The sequence below is a fragment of the Lineus longissimus genome, chromosome 1 (genome assembly GCF_910592395.1).
Source record: "Lineus longissimus chromosome 1, tnLinLong1.2, whole genome shotgun sequence".
Lineage (NCBI taxonomy): Eukaryota > Metazoa > Nemertea > Pilidiophora > Heteronemertea > Lineidae > Lineus > Lineus longissimus.
The window spans coordinates 3,987,034-3,995,333 of record NC_088308.1 but is presented as its reverse complement, the minus strand read 5'-3'; positions in this window follow the sequence as shown (position 1 = coordinate 3,995,333).

Sequence of the window (8,300 nt, the reverse complement as noted above, 5' to 3'; positions counted from 1 at the left end):
TGTAGACCCAAATTTGCTTGGCACTGATTGTCCAAAGCCAAATATGTGGTTGCGAAATTTTGTGCTATTTCAATCCACATGACGACCTATCGCCCTTGGTATTACTCAACCTGAAACATCAACTAAAACACATTCATAATTGATGAATGGTTTGATTAAATCAATAAGGGCCGACTTCCTCATATAATTGCTTCTTTGAAGTATGCTCTATAACAACTCTTCAATTGGTGTATTACAAATCTAATCATTAAAACACCCATCAATCAATTTCGGGTGGAACAAGGGGATTCACTAAAGTAATGCAAGTCGCCGCTAGGGTACAAGCGTACAAGTAATTGTAACCCCCTAGAGAATAAGTCATCACTAATTGTCAAGAAATATTCGTCTGGAGGAAATCCATCACCCTTAATTTCACGCAACCATCACCCATACTGCACGAAATCACCCTTTGAATACCTTGATCTGGGAGAATAATGCCAATTCGTGCATTAGGCACAGTGATAGCCAAGTTCCCGTAATACTTCTTATAAATTATTGATCATTCCAGACTGTCATGTCAGTAGCAGACGGCAGTACATCATGTTGGTAGTACAAACGTGGCTGTTCGACGATAGGAAGCATCCGATGTTTTCACTACTCGAACAAGAGGGCCAAAAAAATATATTCGACTCGCGATTACATACTACATGTACATGTAGTTAACTTGCTGGTGAGGTAACCATAGAGAAGCAACATGAGTCAGTGTCCCCACTTGAAAAGCCGAACATGTAGGATTTGTGCGTGGCTTTAGAGACAAGATAATCAGGGAATAAAAACACCTGTTTGTTCCGAGGTTACTCCGCGTTCTCCCAGCAATAACTTGCTCTACACGTTTGTGGACAAATCGTTGGCTTCTCTAACGATCGATGATATTGGAACATCCTTTAATACTGACTGCCACCATATCAGATATGAAGGACGCTAGAGCAGCCACGATCCATTTGAAGATTACAGGATGACGGAGCACTCACGATTTACCGAGAGCGCAGGTTTATAGATTGTGTTAAAGGTTCATTAGTTCTCCGGCGACAGGTAGGGACAGACGTAAAGACTGGATTGGCGGGGGCTGCAAAGCTTCTTATCAAAATGATAGGTTATCTCGCAGCGCTACTTCCGATCGATAAACGATTTTTATCACTGAGCAAGTCGATGCAATGATGGGCAGACCGTTGGCACTCCACAACGTGATGTATTTTGCAGATGAAGAAGAAAGACCTTGACAATTCACACTGAGTTGAAGGCTTTGGAGGACCATACAGCTGTAGGCCACTCAGCAGTCTCTCGGATTACAATGCGATCAACATAGGTTATTCATCGAATACGGCGATGGGGCTACTGGACTTCCGATGGATAATCGATTGTTCTCTGTAGTGACAGAGACAGACATTCGTAATTCACATATTGGAATACATGTAGGTAATGCCTGATTCTGAGGAAATGCAAGACTACCAAATGATTAGCAAATTCGATTTAGCTGCATGACGATAAGCTACAGGTTCACTGTGCAGATCTTCAGCAAACAAGAAGAAGCCAGACCGTGATCTATACCAATGTGGCTTCATAAACCAAATGCATTGATTATAAGCAACCTCTCCCGTTCTATGAGGCCAGCTAATTTCCATCTGATCTATGATTCTGTTGATTTGCTTTTACACGATATATGCGGTGGATAATATCCTTTCTGCGCATTCCAAGAACTTCGCAATTCACACGAAGCCACGGCCTCATAGGAATTTAGACACGATCCACACTGACAGTGTGAAAACGCCAACGAATATTCGCCCGTCCTCAGTTTTGTCAGATACATCCATTCAGCAACACGATTTCTGGTGGATAGCACTACTTCCTCCCTTAGCAAATCAGGGCACCAGGGACACCCCTTGGCAACCGAGACTCAAGGTGAAGACTTCGTACGGCAGTGGCTATGGCTTCCTAGCAGTGATTCTATCGAGGTCAGCAGTTGCTATTAAGTTCCATCGCAGATCTACGACACGCCTATTGATTTGGTATTACCATCTGGTATATTACAGTCACGTTTTTCGTCGGATGACAATTTTCTGCGCATACCAAGGTATGGGAGGAAGGCTGGAGCTTCGCAATTCACACTGGTTTTTTTAGGAGATGTTAAACAAGTCTCGAATCCTCGTCTCGAATACATCTTATATACTTTCTTATGACTTGGAATTCGAGACGGGTAGTCGCCGTAGACCTACTTCATTTTTTGAATATTGACACTGTTAGCGATCTGAGAAGGACGATATCTTTGAGCGAGGAGGGTTTGCTTTTGTGCTGAATGTCAGAGAGTTCGAGGGCCGAAGTGGAACGTCAGCGAGGGGACACGAGGTAACAACGAAGGTATTCAACGTAAGGTGAGTGGCATTGCGGTTGTTGCACGAATTCGAAAGTATTACCCCTCCTGTGGAATTCTTCCAACCTGGTTGGTCACTGATTGTTAAGGGAATTACAACTAGAGAGACTTCAACCTTAGATTATACATTATAATGTTAGTCCTATCTATATTACGACTTGATCTCAGATCGGTGCCACAGGCACGCCGTTCAGGAGTCTACGACTCAGTTGTCGCTCGGCTTTGGGCTGGTTGGTGCTTCCTTTAACATCCCTTTCACAACTCCTATACACTTCATGAGCAAAGTGAAAATGATCAGTGATTTGGTGGTTAAACCATGTGCTTGAAATCAAGAAAGATCGATCAAACCAGTTTCCCTATAAACATGCCTAAAGGCGTAGACAAGTATTTTTTTCAAAGTTCAAGCTATATGTTAATAAGGTATAGTATTTCCTGTGATTCTTTATTGTAACACGCGTCTTTTTGTGAGAATTTCAAATTTCCTATATTTCGGCTTTATAAAACATTCCCTCAGGCTTCCAAGTACGTACACGTCCAGGCCTCATTTAAGGAGGGATCGTTGAACTCACAAAACCTTTCCTTTTTCTTCTAAATCAACAGTACATAAACACGTCACGCTGCACCAAAACTCTTAAGTCTGAAAAGAGCAATTTCACTGGCAGTCCGGATCAATATGGATTTGACAGGCTTCATATTGAATTTCGCACTAGTATAGATTCAATACCTCGATAGACAAGTTTTTCTGCGAGTCCCGATCTGAAGTCAAAAATAGAGTTTCTAGGCGTATGCTTTTGTATACATGTACATTGTATATGCAATGATTTTTGAAATACACACCTATTATGTTCTGGGCGTCTAAAGATTGATGAAACAGAAGGTCACTAAATTTCTATTTCTATCTGAATGTCAAGCAAGGTCTTATTCTAAACACATTGTTAATTGCTCAGTAAATCATTGTTTTGTGTCTATATTAGGTTTCGCTTTGGTCGGATCGATTTTGGCAATGCAACAACTGTAAACACTACTGGAACCGATCAATGTCATTGATGAACGTGCTGACTCTGATAGAGAATGATCCACTTCTTTACGGTTCATTCAACATTTTCAATATTTTCACGAGGCGTACTTATCAAGCACTATTTTCTCAGATTCCCTTGCTCTCCCAAAAGACTATACATTTATGTACTCGTTCGGAGACTGCAAGGCCTACGCCGTGGGCCATCTCTTATCTGCACTCAAGTGATAAAGTGTTGAAAATGTTGAACCATCCAAGTATGAAATCGGCTCAATGGCGCCGCAGAACTCTAGAGTCTAGTATGTGTATAGATTGGCCGTGATATCTCGGTGACATGGGATAAGATGGGTATATATGCATTTCGGCCACTGATAACGCGGGTATTTTGCACTCAGCTAATGGGATGTGCGGCGATGGTGACCTTTTGACTTTGCTGTCCGTCTGTTAAGCCCAGAATTGAATTTTTTCGGATTACATGGATTGACCAGTTAGAATCCGAATAAGGCATTTAGCGCAAAATGAAATGGAACTAACAGTCATGATAGTTTCATTTCAGTTTGGCAGGTACAGGCCCTCTATAGTAATTTAAGAAGAACACCGTTTCTAATACATCTTATCCTTTATCTACGATAGGTCTTGGTCTTCATGACAGTTCCCGGTGCGCTGATCGATGAAAATCATGACGTCTATCGATTTTGTCGATCTAACTATTTCTATTTCCTTATTAGCACCACTACATGATGGTAATCCATAATTATGTATCTGGTATCTGACATGGGGTGTCATGTTTTGTTCGACAAGATGCAAATTATAAATACAGATGTAAGATACAAGTGATACATACAATGCGTACATGTAATGTATAACAGCCAGGTTCACAATTAGAATATGAAAACTTGGTCTTTGATCTAATGCATGGCAATTTGGGGTAAGAAAAAAATTGACTTAGGCAGTCAGAAAATTTAAAGTCCCAAATTTAAACGAAGCAAACAGACGCCTTTGTAAAAACGTTCAAGAGATAATGCAGAGCAACGGAGAATTAATCCACCGGATGCTTTATGATATTGAATGTCTTTCCCTTTGGCAGACGATACGACCGCTAATGAAGGGAATATTGAATCACTGATCGTACGTGGCCGGAGGTAGAGTGATTTATGATGATTACGGAATCACGCCCACGGCAATCAGAAAGGCTATCACTATGATGCATGCGAAATGTTTGCATTGTCATCATCGGGTATAGTACGCGAACCAATGCAGTCTCTGCGATGTGGCAACCTCAAAAAGAGATAATCTCGCTCTAAAAGTCGAGGACCATTCCATTACTGAGTGTTACCAGTTACAGTATACCTATCATAACAATTTGCCGGCGAAATACCGACACACAATTGTGACACACAATATCGTGTTGGTCTTTACTCCTTCAAAGAAAGCTACGACTGCTTTCGAAATGAGTAGCCTACATGTGTCCATACGTATTCTTATCAACACCATGGCATACGCATTTAATAAAGCTTTTGTAAGCGTTCGGTAAGTTTACGATGAAAATATATTGATTACAAAAAGTACACTTATATCAATCGACATGAACGATTAGCGATTTGAGCCAACTCATCATTTTACCGAGTCCCCAGCACGAACAGAGCCATCTAATAGGTACAGCTTGACAACTGGTATGCCGTTACTGGTGACGTGACAATCACACACCCATTACAATGTATCAGGACTTCTTTGTGAGTGTCTCTGAGAGCGATCCGGGGATAATGACTATGAACGGACATGCCTCTGTGTGTGGGAAGAGAGAAGAATAATTTCATTCGGGAGATGAAACAAAAGTGTGGTAACGTTCTTGAAAAAGCTACACAAATTTTCCTCACTAGGCCTACTCTGAAACACCATGGTACTTGAAATTGAAAGACTTCTCCTCGACTACATCTTATTTTTCTAACAAACCATCCACGCATTTAAATCATATCAACATGCCACAGCTTGTTGAGTGTATGGCTTTATTTATAACACAGTATACCCAAACTATAACATAATACAACATCAGCATCACTACACGGAAACTTTTCGACGTGCTGTTCAAAAATTTCAATAAAAAAATACGACTGGTAAGACAAGTAGCCTACCTAAAAGTGGTTTACACATGTTTCTACCTTGCGCTGATGGGGATCGACCTTTTTTGCAGCGGGGATAGAACTCATGGTATAGGAAGGATAACACCGCAAGAAATGGCCAACGCTAAATTTATTTGGTAGGTTAACGACGTGCTGAAATGTTTTGCAATTCCATCAACAGTATATATCATGAAATAATATATTTTTTAACAGTTACTAGTTGCTTAAAGCCCCGCTGATAAACTTGACTAGAAATAGATCAGTGGAATGAATGTAGCTTGCAATTGAGCCTTAATAGAAAGTCATTTCGTTGGTATATAGGAAATTTAAGTCCGAAGGGCAAAGACGCATAAAGATACTTTATACACCGTGCATTGCTTTTTGTTATCAACTCATGTCCTGCATTGCTTTTTTGTTTTTATCAGTGACTTTGTATAAACCTGGAACAACTCCTGCTCCCCGGCCGGTATCTATACTTGGTTGCCATAGAAACGGCACGTTTTGACTAAATCGTGTTTTGTCATTAACTGTGGGCGACGTGACTATCTCTGGCGTCAAAGATGCCGTGAGTAGGCTACAATGTAATCCTGCCTTTATTGGTCCTACATGTATATAGTTTTACTGCAACGTAAGAAATATTTCAATTCGACTTCTTGCCTTTGATTTAGGTTCATAAGGTCACAAAACCAGCCTACTGGCTATACAGTATCGTGTGAACAGACGAAAGCCCTGGTCCCTTGGTAGGGACTACGCATCTTCGAATCATCGCCGAACATGTACTAGTGATCGCCTTTTCTCAGATCGAATTCGATCGATCACTCCAATCTCATCGGAGGAAATTTGGTTCGCGTTACTATGGTTACCGATAGCTAGGACGATGGAAAGCACCATTCCTATTCAGTAATGGGTTAGATCCTAAAAATCCAAGCAAGGTCGGATGGGATGTGTGCGATTGGGGTCTAATCCAGCCTATAGCCTAACATACTTCCTTCGCCATTCATTAGGAGGCGCATTAGGCTTCGATCATTAGTCTACCCCCTCTTCGGTCAGCAGCCTGTCTGCAACCTAGACTGTTTCATCTCCTATTTTACCGGAAGGCGCCAGGTCTCTTTTGGACGACCTAGATTTCTTTTCTCGTCCACTGTCCATTGGAGTGCGCAAGGCCAGTCGGCAAGCCCCAACGTAGTCTTTCATCGAGCCTCGTCTAGTGTGATCGACGCCTACCTCTGCACTACTTGTGTTCGGCGAAAAGATCCTGCAGATAGTGCAAGGCTTTGAAACTTGACTCGACCAAGGAGGGGGTAATACAGATTACAACTCTCTGACATGACAGAGACCCATAATATCTCTTCATTTCCAGTCGGCATCCATGCAAGCCGATCTCCGATCATCCTTAAAAGGAAGAAACTTTAGTATTAACGCACATGACCGCCGATAAGTTGGCATGGTTGGCACCAAAACTGCTGCCTGAGATATCAACAGCATACTTCATACATCCACCTCGTTGAGATGGAGGATCCGTAAATATTGACTAGCAATATAATACGTAAACTGCGCATGTTCGTAAACTAAACTGTTCTACTTATATACGTGCACGCATAATACTACAGGCATACAGACTACAAATCAATACGGTTACTTCGGAGGTATAATATACAGTACTATGCATTCCACTCAGAAATAGCTAAGAACGGTGAATTTCTATCATCCTTGTAATTATTTCATATCACTCTTTGTCATTCCAGTGTCATCTGACAGAGGGCTATACTTCTAAGTCAGCTTGAGAAGAACTGCCATTCAATACACAGAGAGCCAGATTTCCGAGATATACGTGTGGGATAAAGAAGAATCAAAAGTAAATTGTTGACGAAAGGTGGATACGATACATCATCGTGCTCGTTCACTCCAGGTGATCGCTTTACATTAGTGAAATTCCTCAGGACAGACGCTAAATATTTTGTCACGGTGTAAGACCATTTGAAATAAAAGAGCAGTCGCTTACCCAAGAAGCGTTGAGGGCAGTCAAGGCAAAAAGTGGTTTTGCTGATTCAGCATTTTTTATTCCGCAGGTTTGTTTGAACTGATCCAGTATATACTGGGTTCTTGAGACATATCGACGAATCATGCGAGTCAGAAACAAATACTGGAGAAAAAGCATGACTCATCCATTCAGACCCAACCAAACGATCATATTCACTCTTAATATTCTGGGTCAAAATAAAACATTTCGCGCTATTTTAGATGACGCCTTTCCAACGAAAAAACCGTATGATTCAAATGGCGCCATCTATTACGTGGTCGTTGTAATATTCATCTATGGAGTTAGTATTGTTGCAATGTTGATCGCAGCAACCGTAAGGAGTCGGAGACAAGTTTTGAATTTAGATAAACAAGTGACGTCATATTTACAGAACATTGACCTCATACGACAGAAGGGACAGGCAGAAACAATCCGCAGACAATCACACCAAAGTTTGATTGTTAAAGTTGACTCTAGGGGGCACTACGAACAGCTTCCTCTCATAACCGAAACCAAAGAATTGTCCCCGAAGGAAAAGGAGAGTTTCAATTTTCTAAAGCCTTTGCAGTTTATTGAGAACAAAGCTTTTTCGACAGGTGATATCAATAATAGCCAGAGGATAGAGGAAGAGGAGGATGTAAAAGATGGCACGATTCATCACGGGCCAGCGAAAAGAAGGGAGTCGATAATGTAGTATAGTTTTGTTGGCTATTCAGTTTTACATATTTCTTAGTTTTC